Source organism: Excalfactoria chinensis, chromosome Z, assembly GCF_039878825.1.
Source record: "Excalfactoria chinensis isolate bCotChi1 chromosome Z, bCotChi1.hap2, whole genome shotgun sequence".
NCBI lineage: Eukaryota > Metazoa > Chordata > Aves > Galliformes > Phasianidae > Excalfactoria > Excalfactoria chinensis.
Window position 1 is genome coordinate 35,407,403 of NC_092857.1, and position 17,656 is coordinate 35,425,058.

General features: G+C 39.5%; 1 protein-coding gene across 3 annotated transcripts in view; it reads right to left on the reverse strand.

Annotated features, from left to right (window-relative positions):
- PRUNE2 (prune homolog 2 with BCH domain) overlaps positions 1-17,656 on the reverse strand; it is a 129,794-nt gene that overhangs the window by 20,729 nt on the left and 91,409 nt on the right. The window contains exon 1 of one of the 3 annotated variants that reach the window (XM_072359108.1): positions 12,020-12,350. The exons of 1 other annotated variant lie outside the window; for it this stretch is intronic. The gene's annotated coding sequence lies outside the window, so the exon portion shown is untranslated. Of the gene's footprint in view, positions 1-12,019; positions 12,351-17,656 lie in introns of those variants that run through there. One more of the 3 variants, XM_072359107.1, reaches the window with a different exon arrangement.

Consider the following 17,656-nt stretch of genomic DNA (forward strand, 5'->3'; position numbering starts at 1 on the left):
AACGTGTTCAAGTGAAATTGAGATCATCTTCTCCTCTGTAGGACAAGAGCATAACTGCATTTTGTATATGCCATGCTTACAGAAACCAGCTATACCGTTTGATATAGAAATTTCCTACAATTCATTCAAAATTTTATGACTCGTCCAGAATTGCATTAATGTCTGTGAAAGAATTACCCTAATTCATGACATTTCTAGGATTGCCTCAAGACTGCCTTTCTTTTGTATTATGAACATCTTCACAGGCATGGTACATTTCTGATCAATCAAAATATAACTTTGTTTCATCTTTTGGCTCGAATTTCTGCTGAAATACAGCTACTGTTATTACGTTATTACTATTATTAATAAATAATTAGACATTACAAGCCAGCAGCGTGAGAACTTCCCTGAAAACCTCTGTGAAAATACTACATCAGCAGCAGAATGTCAATAGTCTATACCATTTGACTAGGAAAGCAAGTGCCTGTTTACTAGCAAATGAAAGGTCAACAGGCTTTTCAGAGAAGTAAGAGAAAAGCAGCTGTGGCTGAAGATCCACATTTTCCTAGCCCCCATATGTATCACCAAAGCGATGAAAGAAACAAGTTTAAAAATTCCCTGTCAGATTTGCATAGTCCATTTATAGTGAAATTTCATGCTTTCACAATTAATTTGTAATTAATATATTTTAAGTAAAAAATTAGTAGAGGGTTAATTTGGTGGGTTTAGTCAACAACAGGTACAATGTTATCTCAATGCATATCACTGATCTTGCTCTTCAGACTGCCCATCATGGAGAAAACAAGCAAAATAAGCATGAATTCTGTTCTAGAGATATAGCTGCCTATTTTATGGCAGATTTTGTGCGCATGCTGTTCTGAGTAAATCAACATTTTGCAGAGGAATTTCTGGGTGTGTGTAAGCTGGGAGAGCACCAGGTCTCAACAGATCTCAGGTAACAAGCGGTGGAATGTAGAAACTTAAAGTAAGCTGCTGTCTCCTTTTTCCCACAGAATAATTTACATATTCCCAAATTATAGTTTCCAAATTCCCTTTTGCACTTCATACAAGTGCAACTGATGGTACAGATGATATGGCTGAAAGTGCTAGAAAATGAAGCATTTGTTGAAGAAGCAAATTAAGCTACTTTAGAAAGGTCCAATCTAATCAGGTATGATTTACTAGATTGATTTAAAAAAAAAAAAAAAAAAAAAAAAAAAATCTTTCATTCAGAACCTCAGAACAGAGGTCAAAGTAAAATAAGCTTTTTGTGTCATAAATGACTTCTTTTATGTCACACACACAGACCAGCCATTTAAGGATCAGCTGCAGTGGGAATCAAGTTACTGCATATTTGCTTTGATAACTCAGGTCTACATCACTGTTCAGAAGTAGCCAGAAAAACCTTATTTCTCATAACTGCTTCAGATCCAGATACCAGATTCTTATGAGGAGAGCAGAGAGTGGAAGCTGAAATCCTTTCCCTGCTCCTTCTTGAATCTGTCATTCTTACAGCTCAGTAAACTAATAATCTTTAAATACTTCTTAGTACCTTCAGAATAAAAGAGAAACACTGACTTCAGAGGGCACCAAGAAGTGCAGACTTTTTTAGATAGAGCAGCATTTGGCTATTTTGGAAAGAGCAGTTCTGAATATTCACAGCAATATGTCATAATCCCTACGGGCTGTGCTGCCTCACCCTTTGTCATATGTGATATATCACCAGTTCCCAAGAAGTTCTGTGGCTATTACATACCAAGAAGTTAAATTCTTTAGTCTAAAATGAATTATCTCCCCAACTTGTTGCTCTGAATGAACACCTGCGGTCTACAAGAGAAAAGAAGAATGCAGCCTTTTTACAGTGAATCCCTCCACTACAAATTGTGTGCTCCTCAAACTTTTACTTTTTATGCACTTTATAGACTTTTTATCTGGTGTGGAACTGACAACTGCAAAACACTTTTCCCATTTGAGTTAATAATGTTTCATCCCTGCCATTTCCTCTACATTCAGCAATACTTTAAAATTTTCAAAAGATATTGAAGGCTTAGCAAAAGGAATGACAAAGATGAAATCATCTAGGGTGATTTATTTGTATTATTCGTATTACTACATGCTTGTTTAGGAAACTAAATGGAAGGAAAGGAGATGAAGTACAGTGAAAAGGTTATTCAGAGACCAGACATCTGGCTTTTTTTTTACCTTCTCAAATTTAACACATTATGCAGGTACACCCCAGTCTCAGACGAAATACAAATATTCCTTACAATCCACTGTCTCACTGATTTGCTATAGAAAATTGAGCTATTTGGAAGAAGGATGTACTAACTGTGAAATCTTAGGCACAAAAACTAGGGTAGAGAACTCCATTCTTCCCTGAGTTGCTTTTGTAGAGGATACTCAGCACAAAACAATTCTCAGTGGAGCTCTGCTGGTACACAGGCATGGAGATCAGACCATGAGAAATGAGAACATGAGATATGGGACATGACAGTCCAGTATTTTCCATGAAATATACAAAACAAACAAACAAACAAAAAAAAAAAAAGAAAAGAAACAAAAAACACCTTGGCTTTTATCCAGCAACTCCAGTCAACTGGTTCTCAACAGGGAAATGCACTCAGGATTGAAGGTAAGTCAGGGTCAGTGTCTTGCAGGTATGGCCAAAGCGTGCACTGCTTTGTGCTGGTCAGTCTTAAAGAGCCTATGGCAGCATCCAGGGTGCTCTAGCAGCATGATGCGTAGCCTCTTTTGGACTAATCAGTAAAGCTGCTCTTCTCCAGATTGGAATAGGAAGACTGAGACAGAGCCTACAGGAAATCTTTAAGCATTTTACAAATGGGAATTTATATCAAGGATGCATCAAGAAAAAGCGTGCTTTAATTGCTATGTTTACAATTCTGTGCTACCAAAGAGAATACTTTTGCCTTTACAGGGATCCAATATATCTCACCAGCTAGCTCACTTACAAGAAGTGATTTACTGTCGCCTATCACTGTAGATAACCCGACATTCCCTCACCACAGAAAATAACAGCAAAATGCATTCCATTCCAACTCCTGCAATTAAACACTTGAGGCACTATTTCCTCCACTATTTTGCATTTATATCCAAACAAAACATTTCTCACGTGTCACATACTGTCTTTTAAAATAACATCCCTTCTGAAATCGCTTCTCTATCTTGGAATGCTCAAAACTGGAACAGAAAAGATAAAATGCAGTTATTCTGCCCTCCGTTTTAAACAGGATGAATCTTTAGCTTATAGAAACAACTCCATTGAATGTATATAACTGAGATGTGCTATTTTAGAGACCCTTATTGCTAATGGATTAATACAAAATACCAAGCTAACGGGCACATGTTTCCATTTTCATTCTTATCATCGAGGATGGATAGAAATATTCTGTGAATAATTTTAGAGAACTCCTGGACATAATTCTGTAACAGCTGTGCCCATAGCCTAAAGAAGATACTATAGGAAAAGAAGTGCAGTTACGTAAAGTTGAAAAATAGAAACTGATAAAATACAGGCTGTAGCCTAAGAAAACATTGACAAAAATCTACAGAAGGAAACACAAATAGATGCCATAAACATCAGTCACGAAGTAACTAACTGGACAGTGCAGTAAGAGAAGAAGAAAGCCATTAGCGAGTGCATTCATTATAAGCAACTCTTAAAATTTCACCCTGAAACTAGACATTAGCTACAAATTTTCCAGACAATAAACAAACATTTCAGCAGTTGACTATTCACAGGTAGAGGAGATTGCAGTGTGATTTTTTTCAGTTCAGCAAAATTAACGATACCTCATCTATAGCGGAGTATGCAACAAATCAAACTAACATACATTGTGCAGGATTCTGTCAGTATCAGTCACAGACTTCTTTAGCTACACCTACATGCCAAGAGAATGAACATATTGGAAGGAATCTACTCCAGGATATCTAAAACTAGAAAAAAAGTCATTACTTTTACTCACAGCTGTGTAAAAGTAATCATTGCATACAGGTTACTTGTAAAAACTGATTGATTTTATAACCTCCTGAGAGCTGCATTTTGCAACCATATGCTAGTATACTAAATTAGCACTGCTTCTATTGCTATTTATTTGGTACCTCTTAATCACAAATTTGTTCAGGAAAAGTCTTTAATCTGAATGCTTGAATCTATGCCTAGCATGAGACTTTTATTACCATTTCTGGCTGCAAACCAAAACTCAAAAAATTATCTGTGCTGTCTTGTTTGAGCTAAAAGGTTTATTTATCAAGCATCTGTGCAAACGTCAACTAATCATTTTCATGCTGCTGCACACTAGATAAAAACATGCTAATATTCCCACCATATAGAAAAACAAGTCACTCATTTTCTCAATATCCATGGAATAAATGTTTGTTAAAAATGGATAACTTTCTAGTTTTTCACACTTTACTCTTCAATTATAAAGCTTCTTATACTGACTGTGCTGTTAGCTGATGTTCTCCACATCCCATTTTTTTTTAAGTCATTCTCAGCATCAAAGTTGGATAAGCAGCCGAACTTGTCTATAAGAATTACTATCTTTTCTGCAGAGAAATCTCATGCGTTAGCCAAAAAAAAACTTTAAATTGTTTTCATTTCTATATGTTGACTGAATTATGTTAAACTTCTGGCTCTAGGCCAACTAATAATTTATTTATTTATTTATTAGCCATTTTCATGAAAATGTTTTATGGTCTCCAAAGCACTTCACGATTTAATGTCTGTTTATCTATCTCTTTCGGTGAATGGATCACCACTCCATTCACATTCTTTACTCCTCACCCTATCTCTGGATTGTAAGCCTTAATTTTTTCCAGGTAGCCATTGACAGTAATAGGCTCTCCCATCTGCTCATATCAATTTAAGTCTGGTAAAAATAAAAGCCGCTGTTCTTAAGCACATGCCACTGCTTTCACTGCTGCTACGCAGCCACAGGCTGTCTATTCTGACTCCTTGCCAGTTCTCTCCCTGTGTCACAGCACAAGATAGAAAGCCAAAGCCAGGGACAGATGCAGGGAGCCATGGAGGAAGAAATCGAAATAAGTAAGTGAGAATATGATTGACTTGGCTATTTTAACAACCTTATAAACATGTCCATGGGTCAGGAAGGCTCATGGAAGGAATCCAGGGCTTCAGGCTTCCTTGATTATCTGTGACTTCCAGACACAGAAAATAAAAAGCATCTCCATGCAAAATGATGAAAAACTAGTTCTAAATTCCAAACCCAGATGTCTAATTGAAATGAGGTCCTAGGAATGGAAGCCAGGTTGACATGTCGCCTGCAGCAGAGCCCAAAACCACCCCAGAGTCCCTTTCTAGGAGTCTGCTGTCAGCAGGTTACAGGATGTTCCAGGAAGCTGTACAAAGCAGGAACGGCACCTTATCTCATCCTTTATACACGCCCAAACATTATTTACCACTGCTCTAAAGACATGATGATCAGTCCCTCCTAGTGCTTTTCAAAGGTGCTAATCACTTAAGTATTATTATTATTAGGCATTTTCAAACATTCCTTGAACAACAAATTTATGAGTTAGGGGCAAGAAATTATTCACCATTATAGTAGAAGGAAAACTTTGAAAAGAGAAACTCTGAAGTTGTCATTTATTGGCAGCTCCAAATACATGATGTCTAACAACCTTGGAGATTCTTTTTCTAAGTATGCAGCATTCTATAACATCTTCTATGTGCCATTGCAGATTTTCATGACAAGCTGCCCCTAAAAAAGACTGGTACACTCAAGGCCCCGTGGCTTTGCTGTGGCCTCCATGGAAAAAACAGATCAGGGGTCAGAGGAGGAGGATATGTTCAATTCAAGCAGCTGCTGACTGCTAGTGACCTCCTCTGAACTGCATAAGAACCCAGTAGCACAGACAGGAAGAAAAGACAACTAATTCTTCAGAGCAGAGTTATCTGCCTATACCCATGAAATAGCACTACTGCCAGCAATGCTTCTTACTGTGGACAGCAGAGCTTGCTAGGCATTTCCTAATTTCATTTTCATTCAATTTCAATAATACTCTCTTCAATCAGTATTTTGTTTGCAGAAACATATAAAGTAGGACCAGCTTCCTGACATCCACTAGCAATGAACAATTATTCTTAAAAACAAAACAAAACAAAAACAGTTTTAGATTATTCATTTTTCACTCTAAAATCAGTTTTCTTTGCAGCGTGCTGTTCATAGGGAGCATTTTCCTACCAAACTGTGCTGTCAAGAGCATTCCTCAGAACTCCTGCAATTCCAAATGATGTAACCGACACATGAACAGCACTTAAAAAACAGCATGCACTCTAGACCCAGTGCAGCCATCTGTGCTTCCAGGAAGTATGCTAATTCTTTTAGAGTAGGCAGATGTTGCAGGGTCAGAAGCTGAAAATCTTTAGGAAGCTGTACATTTTATGCCCTACTGAGATCCTCCAGTGGAGTTGTGGGAACAACCCTTCAACGATTACTACAATCTACACCTTATTAAACACATTTGTTCTCAAACGGAGACATGTTGGGATGCCTCTGACTATTAGTAATAACCAGTAGTTCCTTAATAGAAGTAACTACTCTTTTCTACTTTGAAATTCTGTAGTACTGTCAACTTTTGCATCACACCCTTGACTTCTTTCCATGAACGTATTAACAATAACATGTACAGTGATTATGATACTTTTAATCAAATTTGAATAACTGGAATAAAATGTTAGAATGAAGGATTCTAGAAGAGATCAATCTTGTCTTGCCCACCTAATGGCATACGTCTGGGGGCAATTTCCAGAGCTGTTAGCCCTAGGAACTCACTTAACAACACTATCTACAGGTTCATGTCACTTTCATTGGTCTGTTTATTAAAGCATTCAGACTTTACTAGCATTTCTTTCATTTCATGTTTAGCCCATGCACAACTGATAACATGCTGATATATACGAAAAGATACATGACATTTTCTACACCATATATTTTTTCCTCCCCTCAAAATGTTTTTCCCTCTGGTCCTATTTTTTACTTTATTATTTATCCTTCTCCTGTTTTCACTTAGTCGATTTCTACTCCTTCAGTACCTTAAACCTTTAAAAATTTGTTTATTTCCTCTTTTCTTTTTATTTATGGGGCAGTTTACTTGGCCGCTGACCTGTTGTCCATGAATGGAACCTACCTACCTCAAAGGGGGCAATGAATCCAAGCACAGGAGCTTGAAGGCTAATCATAAGAGCTTTAAACTAGCTATCAGTGGGGGAGGGGACAAAACAGGGCTCACCAGAGATGAGCCTAGGGGAACAACGCTTGAGTTGGGGGTGAGGCAGATGACTTGGCTGAAGTGCATCTACACCATTGCATGCAGCATGAGCAACAAGTAGAAGTCTCCTCTGGAGATATTCAAGACCCACCTGGATGCCTATGTGCGACCTGGTGTAGGGAACCTGCTTAGGCAGGGGGGTTGGACTCAATGATCTCTGAGGTCCCTTCAAACCACTGTGATTCTGTGTGATTCTGTGATTCTGTGAGTTGGGAGCAATTGTGAGTCAGGCTAACTATGACCTAATTGCAATTACTGATACATGGTGGGACCACTCCCACATCTGGGGAGCTGTTCTTCAAAAGAGACAGACCAGGAAAGAAGGGTGGTGGTGTGGCCCTTTATATTAAAGACTGTTTTGATGTTGAAGAGCTTGAGGTTGGGAATGATAAAGTTGAGTGTCTGTGGGTAAGGATCAGGGGGAAGACCTGTAGGGGTGACATCCTGGTGGGGGTCTGTTGTAGACCACCTAATCAGAATGAAGAGATGGGCGAGGCATTCTATGAGCAGCCTACCAAAGTCACATGATCACGAGCACTCATTCTCTTGGGAGACTTCAACTTCCCTGATGTATGTCAGAAATACAATACAGCGCAGAGGAAGCAGTCCAAGAGTTTTCTAGAGCATGTGGGAGATACCTTACTTACACAGTTGGAACGAGAACCTACCAGGGGTGCTACCCTGCTAGACCTACTCTTCACTAACAGTGAAGAACTGGTGGGAGATGCGAAGGTTGGGGACTGCCTTAGGCAGAGCGACCATGAAATTGTAGAATTCTCTGTTTTTGGAGATATCAGAAGGGTGCCTAGCAAAACTGCTATCTTGAACTTCCAGAGGGCAGACTTTGACCTGTTCAGGATGCTTGTAGCAGGGTCCTGCACTTTGGCGACAATAACCCCATGCAGCGCTATAGGCTTGGGGATGAGTGGCTGGATGACTGTGAAAGAGAAAGGGACCTGGGGATATTGACTGATACTCGGCTGAACGTAAGCCGACAATGTGCTCAGGTGGCCAAGAAGGCCAACAGTATCTTGGTCCACACTAGAAATAGTGTGGTCAGCAGAAGCAGGGCAGTCATCCCGCCGTACTCAGCATTGGCGAGGCCGCATCTGAAGTACTGTGTTCAGTTTTAAGGTCCTCACTACAAGAAAGACATCGAGGCCCTGGAACGTGCCCAGAGAAGGGCAACAAAACTGGTGAGGGGTCTGAAGCACAAGTCTTATGAGTAGAGGCTGAGGGAGTTGGGATTGTTTAGTCTGGAGGAGGTTCAGGGGAGACCTCATTGCACTCCAGAGCTTCCTGAAGGGAGGTTGTGATAAGAAGGGACTTGGCCTCTTCTCCCAGGCAACAAACAGGACCCGAGGAAATGGCCACAAGTTGTACCAGAAGAGGTTTAGATTAGACATCAGGAAAAAGTTTTTCTCTCAAACTGGTCAGGCACTGGAATGGCTGCCCAGGGAGGTGGTGGAGTCTCCATCCCTGGCAGTGTCCAAGAGGAGTCTGGACGAGGAGCTATGAGATATGGTTTAGTGGCTTGTGGTATCAATGGTGATGGGAGGATGGTTGGACTAGATGATCTGGTAGGTCCTTTCCAACCTTGTGATTCTATGATTCTATGATTCCCATTCTTTCTTCCTGATGCAACCATGACTTCACAAATCATGATCCACGTTATTATAACTTATTGTAACTTAGACTCATCTTACCTGTGGTAGCAGATAACTAACCTACAAATATCTGACTGATTAAAAAAAAAGGCACAAGTGGCACTAAGGAAGGTGATGTTAAATTTCAGTCTCCTATAAAGCTGCAGTGGTCAAAGGCACAGAATTACAGAATCATAGAATTGCTCAGGATGAAGAACACCTTAAAGATCATTGAGTCCAAGTCCAACCATAACCTAACCACAGTACTCAAACAACCCTTCACTAAATCATATCTCTGAGCACCACATCCAAATGGTTTTTAAACACATCCAGGGATGGTGACTCAACCACCTCCCTGGGGAGCCTATTCCAGTGCTTAACTACCCTTTCTGTAATGAAGTTTTTCCTGTTGTCCAACCTAAATTTACCCTGGTGCAACTCGAGTCCATTTCCCCTCGTCCTGTCACCTGTCACCAGTGAGAAGAGACCATCCCCACTCTTGCTGTATTGGAAGAGAGCAATAAAGTCTCCCCTCAGCTTCCTCTTCCCCAGACTAAACAGCCCCAGTTCCTTCAGCCTCTCCTAATAGGGCACATTCTCCAAGCTCTTCACCAGCCTTGTTGCCCTTCTTTGGACCTGCTTCGGCACTTCAATGTCCTTTCTGTATTGAGGTGCCCAAAACTGAACACAGTACTTGAGGTGAGGCCTCACCAACGCCAAGTCTTGGGGCAGGATGACTTCCCTAGTCCCGCTCACCACACCATTCTTGATACAAGCTAGGATGCCATTGGCCCTCTTGGCCACCCGGGCACACTGCTGGCTCATATTCAGCCAACTGCCCACCAGTACACCAAGGTCCCTTTCCACCAGGCAGCTTTCCAGCCACTCACAGAGTGGGAATTTTAACTAGTCAGATTAAAACTGAAACATCATAAGGGGTTTAACTAAAAAAATTATTAACCATCAGAAGTGAGAGAACAAGGGGGAATGGTTTTAAACTAAAAGAAGGGAGATTTAGATTTGATGTCAGAGAAAATTTTTCACTGAGAAGGTGGTAAGTCACTGGGAAAAGGTTGACCATAGGAGCTGTGGATGCCCCATCCCTGGAGGCATACAAGGCCAGGCTCAATGGAGACCTGGATAGCCTGGAGCTTGGAACTTCAAGGTCCCTTCCAACCCAAGCCATTCTATAAGGCTATGATTTGCAGCTTGGGAAAACAGAGGAAAAGTCCAGCCATAATCCAGAGAAGATACCTAATCAGGGCACATAAGCTCTGCTCAAACAGTGAAAGCACTACCAGAGATCCCAGCCCTGGAGCCTACTTGCACTGGCAGGAGTTGCTTACATTGGAGACACTGTCAGGCCTTCCAGCAGGTGGAACCAAAAGGGCATGTGCAAATGGAGATGGGAGAAGCAGAAAGGCATCAGTTCTCATCAGAAGCAAAACTCTGCTTCCACAGAACTGAAAGAGCTACAGAAACACCAGAAGTACACTAAGAAACCTGTCAAACAGCTGGCCTCTTACTCTAAGTCAATCTTGTATTTTGTTACAACACTACCATGTTTTCCTGGATATTTGTGCGGGGCCTGATAGGAAGTGCCTCCAATACCAAGGACACTACGGTGACACAAATAGCTTTAAACTGCTGACAGATTCATATTCTGACATACACAGTATTTCTTCACAACTCTGAGTGATGCATCTTTTAACTGAACAAAAGAACTGTGGCTTAATGATCACCTTTTTTTTTTTTTCCCCCAAAGTCTGTCTATACATGCAGTACAAGATGACAAGTAACATTATTTTCTTATTACTGTGGAATATCATGGTGATGCCATAAAAACAGAACAAACTGCTTGTAGCAGGATCTGTGCTTTTTAAGCTCTGAATATGCGCCAGTGCCTGATTCGCCTGTTTTTATACAAATTTTATTACTGTCCCGATACACAAGACCAAACAATAGACAAACTCATGAAAGGTAGGAATATATGTTATTTTTGACTCCAGCCCTCCCCTGTCACCTGAGAGAGAGCAGGAAGGGAACATAGCAGTCTTGGGGAAAAAAAAGTGTTTTGGAAGGATAAGGATTTGAGCATGTTCTTTCCTCCCGCCCCCTGCAGCTGCCTTAATGCCTCCTGACAGTGCTGCTAGAGCTCTGGGCATTCTCCTTCTCAACATAGCTCTGCTTCCCGAGAATATTAATAAAGATGACACCTCTGCCTGCCCCTTGTTCTCTTAGAATGATTCCAGCTAAATACACCTGCCAACATTTCCTCCAGCGTTGCACCAAGTAGCTAATATTCTGGCATTCTGTACATTTTCAGTGCACACTATACATCATTATCGTTTATTTGCTTACCACACTTAAAACTGAAAATTATTTTCATTCCTTCATCGCAGACAGAGATGCAAATGACTGAATGGAGCCAAATCAAGCTCCCTTTATTGAATTTAATCAAAAACAGTGTCTGTACAAACCAATAGGAATGTTTCAGTTCTTTCACCAATGAGATTATTACCGCATCCTTTATCACGTAACCTTCACAGATTACAGACTGTTCCTTGCAAAAGCATGAGGACTTTGCAAAAAAAAATTAAAAACTGTATTTCAGCTGACAGCAATAAAAATAAATGAAAACAATGCCACCATCAAGGAGTCTACACGTGAGCAATTACAAACAATGACTATGCCAGTAATTAAGCAGTCTAAAAAGCAAGTTACCCAGTGACAAAGCCCAACATTCATTATATTTTTTCCCACCATATCCTCAAAGCCAGGCAAGCAAGCTGAAAATAATCAAAAGTGCTAGGTGATTGCACAGTGAAGTTTTGTTTCCTAATTACAAATACTGTGCCTGCCCCCAGACAAAAGAAACCCGGTTGAACTGATGCAAGCTTCTCTCATGAAGAGCTGCAGTAGAATTAAAACGCAGCTGCCTGATTTTCAGTAATGAGGTCCGGGTTGCTTTGCATCCTGCTAACAAACATTTCCCCCTTTTCTGTCTAAAGAAACTGGAACAATAGAGACATTAATCAGAAAACATGCATATCAGCCTCTCGGTATAAAGAGACGCTTACCTTCTAAAGACTTGAAGAGGCCTTTCTACAGGGAAAATAGTACAGATGCTTTATTGCTGCATTTCAGCATCCCTCTTTCTGTAGCAGTTTACTAGCAATACAGATCCTCCACCATTTTCTTGTCATGTGACTAGTGGCTCAGTTAAATAAGGGTGATCACCTGCCTTCAGATAGCCTGCTGTATGAACCAGCTACCACGGGGCTTTGGGAAAGGGAGCACTGAAATGAACACAGAACAGCGCTTTTGCTGCAGAAACAGATTTTTTGCATTCCCTGCAGAGCTCTGTCATAGCATCTCCAAACTTTACACGGCGAGTCAGCTGGCTGCAGTGAAAAGCTCCCTGCTGTTTCATTTCAGAGCCTGAGGAAAGCCTGTGATGAGAGATTGTGTGACAAAAGTTCTTATGGATTCAACCCATCTCAGCCCTCATTTCTGTTTGCATCAATGGCTATAGAGCACATGCATATTCAAACGTGCTTTGCATAATTTGTTAGTTTGCAATTCAACTATGGAAATGCATATACAAATTTTTTTGTTCTTTTCTTTTCTTTTTTTTTTTTTTTTTTTAAAGCACAATTTACAAACCCAAGTTAATACTGGCAACATAAAACCATATCCAAACCAAGAAGCAATGCTCATAGTCTGTGCCATCGACTGTGCTTGTTAGGGGTCTGCTTCCCATGTAGAACAGTCCCACAGCCTCCTTCATGAAAGTCTACTGGGTGTAGACAAGCCAAATTAAACAGAGCTTTAAATCCTCTTTCTTTACAGTTCTGCAGAGAAAAACAGAAAGGCAGCCGGCCCTAGGGCTGCCTGACCTTCAGCTAGTTTGCTCCCTCCTTGAAGATGACTTACCTGAGAATTAGAGATGTTTCCACATCAAATTTCTAAACCATAAACATTCAAAAACAAACAGAATCCTAACCTTCTTTTGCCATTACATCTCCATTTAACACCTACAGAACACCATAAATAAAAATTCAGTTTACTAACCGTGTTAGTAATTCTATAGGAAAACATCTCATAAACTACTGCAGATCTTCTGGTAAATCAGTCCTCACACAGTGTTTTAAAGAATAACAGACCAACACTGAGAACTACAAAAATATTCACCAAAACTGGAATGTACTTTCTAAAGAGGACACTGCTGCAGAAGTGTGATCTTTGATGTTACTGCAACCTGAGTAAAAATCTCAAATATGGGGATAATTTTTAGCACTTTTTCAATTGGGCGGTTTTTAATTTATTTTAAGTCCCAAGTGTAGGTATACTCAGAAGCTGCACAGGAAATAGAGCTGTAAAGTATTTCTATACAACAGAAGTCATTAGCAGAATGAAATTGGGAAAGTGGTGGAAGCTGCAGCTTTGACCCTGTGCGCTCAGAATGGCACAGATTGTCTTTGAGATTTCGAGTCTGCTGAGACCCACAAAATTCACTGCAGCTCACTGTCAAATACAAGTCCATATAAACAGCATTAAGCCTGAAATCTCTCTAATGCTGAAATTTTGTCATTGATTGCAAAGGTTAAAAAAATACATAGTGAATTAGCTCAGAAAAAAAGTAGAGTTTTGAATAGCAGAGTATTATTTTATGTGACCACAAAACCATACAAGCATAGTCCTGGTCTTCCTGGTTTACAAAGTGGATCTATCAGCTCCACCTCACAATTTAGTAAACTCTCAGGATATCAAGTGGGTAACAGTAAGTGCAGTTTTCTTTCTTTTTCTATCACTCCATTGTTGTCCTCCTAAAATATTAAAAAGTTTTTAGCATATTTGGTATTTTGCATGTAAAAATTAATGCTATTTTTACATAAATGGGATCATCACCATATTGGCTGCTGCTATTGTTTAACAGCTGGCTCTGCAATGGAAAACTGGGTTTTTAGTTTTAATTAATTTTCAACCTCCAGATGGTGATGGAAAATACTGTATCACCCCAAAATTGATAATAAAAAAGATGGTTGTCATGACTTCATGGACCAAATCAAGTACAGGGAAAGAAATAGTACTATAAAAATGTATGCATGAACAACATATGTTATCACTTTCATCAGTTAAAATAAAAGGTTAGTAGGGAGATTCACTGATCTACAATAGATTGCTATTTATTTATTTTTTAAAGAAAGCATTTTAATTTACTGCTACGTTGTTGGAAATTTCTCTGCTTTGAATGTGTCCCATTCATTATTTTATTTACACAGAAGCAACATTTTCACAAAGGATAATGTATGACATGTAGTTTCAAATCCATAATGTATATTATTACAGCAATGATGACACAACACATAATAGTGCAACATACATTAATAGTATAACTCCCATCCAAACTAGCAAGCTCTGAGCCTGCAATCCTAAGAGACTGCCTTATCCCAATCAAAACTTTAGCTCAGTTTTGAATCTTTTTAATTATTTTTTTTTTTTTTATGAGGCATTAAACTCTTATCCTCCTCAGGTTTTGTTCCTTTCCCAGTCTGCTTGTTTATAACCTTTAAAGCATGCTCCCTGTGCTCAGTGAATTGTCACACACTGTACTGCCAAGCAAGAGATTTCAAGCCCATCATCTTGTAGGTCAGCAGGAGTTGGAAGCATCATTGAAGCAGTGTGCTTAGTTCCCAGAGTGCCTGGAATCACTTTCCAGTGAATGTAGCCAATTAATAAACAATGGTAGAAGTGAAAGATGACAGCTCCACTGGTATACAGGCAGCAAAAAAGAAACATCCACAAGGAAGTAAAGGTTATTTTGCAGGATGTGGCCTCTTAAATTTACTGCAGATTTTCAGTCCTTCAGACTTCCTAAACATAGAACAATTTGATCATTAAAGCTAGGAGCAAACCTGGGCTCTTTACTTCATTACCTTACCCTGGTTTGGGGTGATAATATAGACATTTTGAGAAAGTACAAGAAAATAGTAACAAAAATCCCTGCTCATCTGGAGTCGATAATTTTTTTCTTTTAACAGGTTCCATTCTGCCATTGTTTCAATGCAGCACAGAACACTGATCCTAGACTCAAATAATTAATGTCTGTTGATGCGCATTTGGCTGAAGTCTGCTAACAAACTGCAGATTTTGTCCCAGAACTCTTACTTATCTTGAAATAGTCACAGATTTTATTTTATCATATCTGATTATCTTCATTGTCTGTGTGACTAAATATGATTAAAACAGACTTCTATGCTGAATATTTACTGGGCTTCTTAGAATACTAGACAGTTGCAGCAATCAGCTGTACAGCAATGGCCAAAGAGCTATTTTGGATGGAGGCAGTAGAAGAAGTATCTTTGCCAAAGAGTTACTACATAGGTGAGCAGAAGAGATTGATTCCTGTTTCATTGAAAACATGCTACCTAGAAGATAACTTTTTGTTTTCTATTTTTTAAGTAGAAGATTTATTCTAGTAGATTAAATAAATGTTGGTAGTTGCTTAAAGGCAATCCTTTGTCCTTTTGCTCAGTTTTGCCACCGGCTTTTCAAGATCTCCCCCAGACCTTTCAAACTTCAGTGCCATTAACTCTACCACTCTCACTATTTCTTAACCTTTTAGTTTACAGCATTTCCCTCAATTCTTTCTAACTCTTCCAACTGAAAAATAAATAAATAAATAAATAAATAAATAAATACAATTATCCTTTCCAATAGCAAAGATAACAGCAAGAATGATCAGTTATACACAACCACAAACACAGTGTAAGAAGTGTGCTGATACATAAAAGCTAGCATGATATTCTCCCTCTGGCACTCCAATACTGCGTCATCACCTAGCTTCATACGGTTATGTAAGACACACTGGCTTTCTATTAGGAAGAAAATGACCTTCACTGTTCATAAATTTTATTTCTACCTCCAGTAGCAGCAGCAGTGAAGTATGTTATCCTGCTGCTGTATTTAACTCAGCAGGCAGCTAAGTATGGGAGAGAAAACAAAATTAAAAAGTAAAATCTGTATGTTGAAATAAAGACTATTTACTAAGGTAGAAGAAAAAGGGAAAATATAATAATAACAGAATACACAAAACAACTGATGCACAATGCAATTGCTCACCGGTAACTGATTGATGCTAAGCTAATTCCTAGTGGCAGCTGCCCTCAACCAATTCCTCCCATTTTTACAGTTCTACACATTGGCACATGTTATGAGACATCCCTTTCTCCAGTTTGGTTCAGGTGTCCTGGTTCTGAACCCACTCAGCTCCATACTCATCTCCGTGCTTTTACAGTCCTCACTGGTAGGACAGTGTGAGAAGCTGAAATCTCTTTGCAGCACTGCTCAAAAACAACTAAAATATTGGTGTTCTGTCAACACTGTCATACCAGACCTATGGACAGGGCACGTGCACATCTGACATGTATATATTGCTCCATGAATTTTTTCTTTCTAAATACTTTCACATTTCGCTGCTCAAATATGGAAAGAAATGCAAAAAGCTATTTTCTTCCTGAAAAGACAGACATTAACAATGTGTTAAAAAAATCAAATTTTTATCATTTCTTCAGTGCCCTACCACTACCAGGTACTCATACACTTCTCTTACTGTTGCTGTGTTGGTTTCTTTTGTTTTGTTTTTTGTGTTGTGGGTTTTTTTGTTTGTTTGTTTTTGCTGCAGCAGCAAACAAAGGACAAAAGAACTTTTTCATCAGTCACAGGCATTCTTAAAATTCACCTGAACACCTTTGAAAGCTACTCTGTGTGACATCAGAACAAAGGGGGCGGTGATCAGTAGACACAAAGACTTCATTCTGCTCCTTCATTTTCCTTATTTCATTAAATTGTCATCTCTGCTCCAGTCCTTCTTCCCTTAGGAAAGCTCTCAAGGGAATCTCACCCAATAAATCCTTTTTCACTTTGCCACACCCATATTTCTCATATCACAGACTCAACCAAGACATTGCCATGGCTCAAACCGCTTCCAGTCTTAACCTCTTTAATGAGCTCCTCTGCATTGGTGAGCACAAACTTCACTAAGAATTCACCTCTGGTTGGTTTGTGAAACCAGTTAGTTGATGTACTCAGAAGTCTCTTGGACTGCTTGGAGTTCATGGCGTTGCCTTCCTAAAAGATATTCAGATGGCTGAAAACTCTCATCAAGAGGAGAACCTGCAAGCATGAAATGTCTTGCAATTGAAGCAAGAAGGCCTCAACCACAGGATCTTTCTGTTCAAGTGACCTGTAGTAGACCCTGACCACCAAATGTCCCCTACTGATTTGGTCCCTGATTTTTACCCACAAACTCACAACCTGGTTGTGGCCATCACTCAGAGGCAGCTCTTTGCAATGTACCCTCTTCTTAAGGTAGAGGGGAAACTTCATCCCTCCTCCCCACCAATCTCTTCTGAAAAGCTTGTATTCCACAAACATCATGCTCTAGCTGTGCAATCAAAGCCTCTGCAACCATGCTGCTGGGTACCTGTAGGGACTAAAGGCTGAAGCCATTATCTAACTGACCAAAGATATCAGCTTACTGTAAGTTCAGTGAAAATCAGCTATAAATTACATGAGAACCTGACGAGGAAACTAAACTGTAAAGCAACTTCTATCTGTAAGAAGTTCTCATAAAAAAAGGAGTAATAATAATGGTGAAAAGTACTCTCATTACAGTTCGTAACTTATCGACACAACACATCTAGCAACAAAGC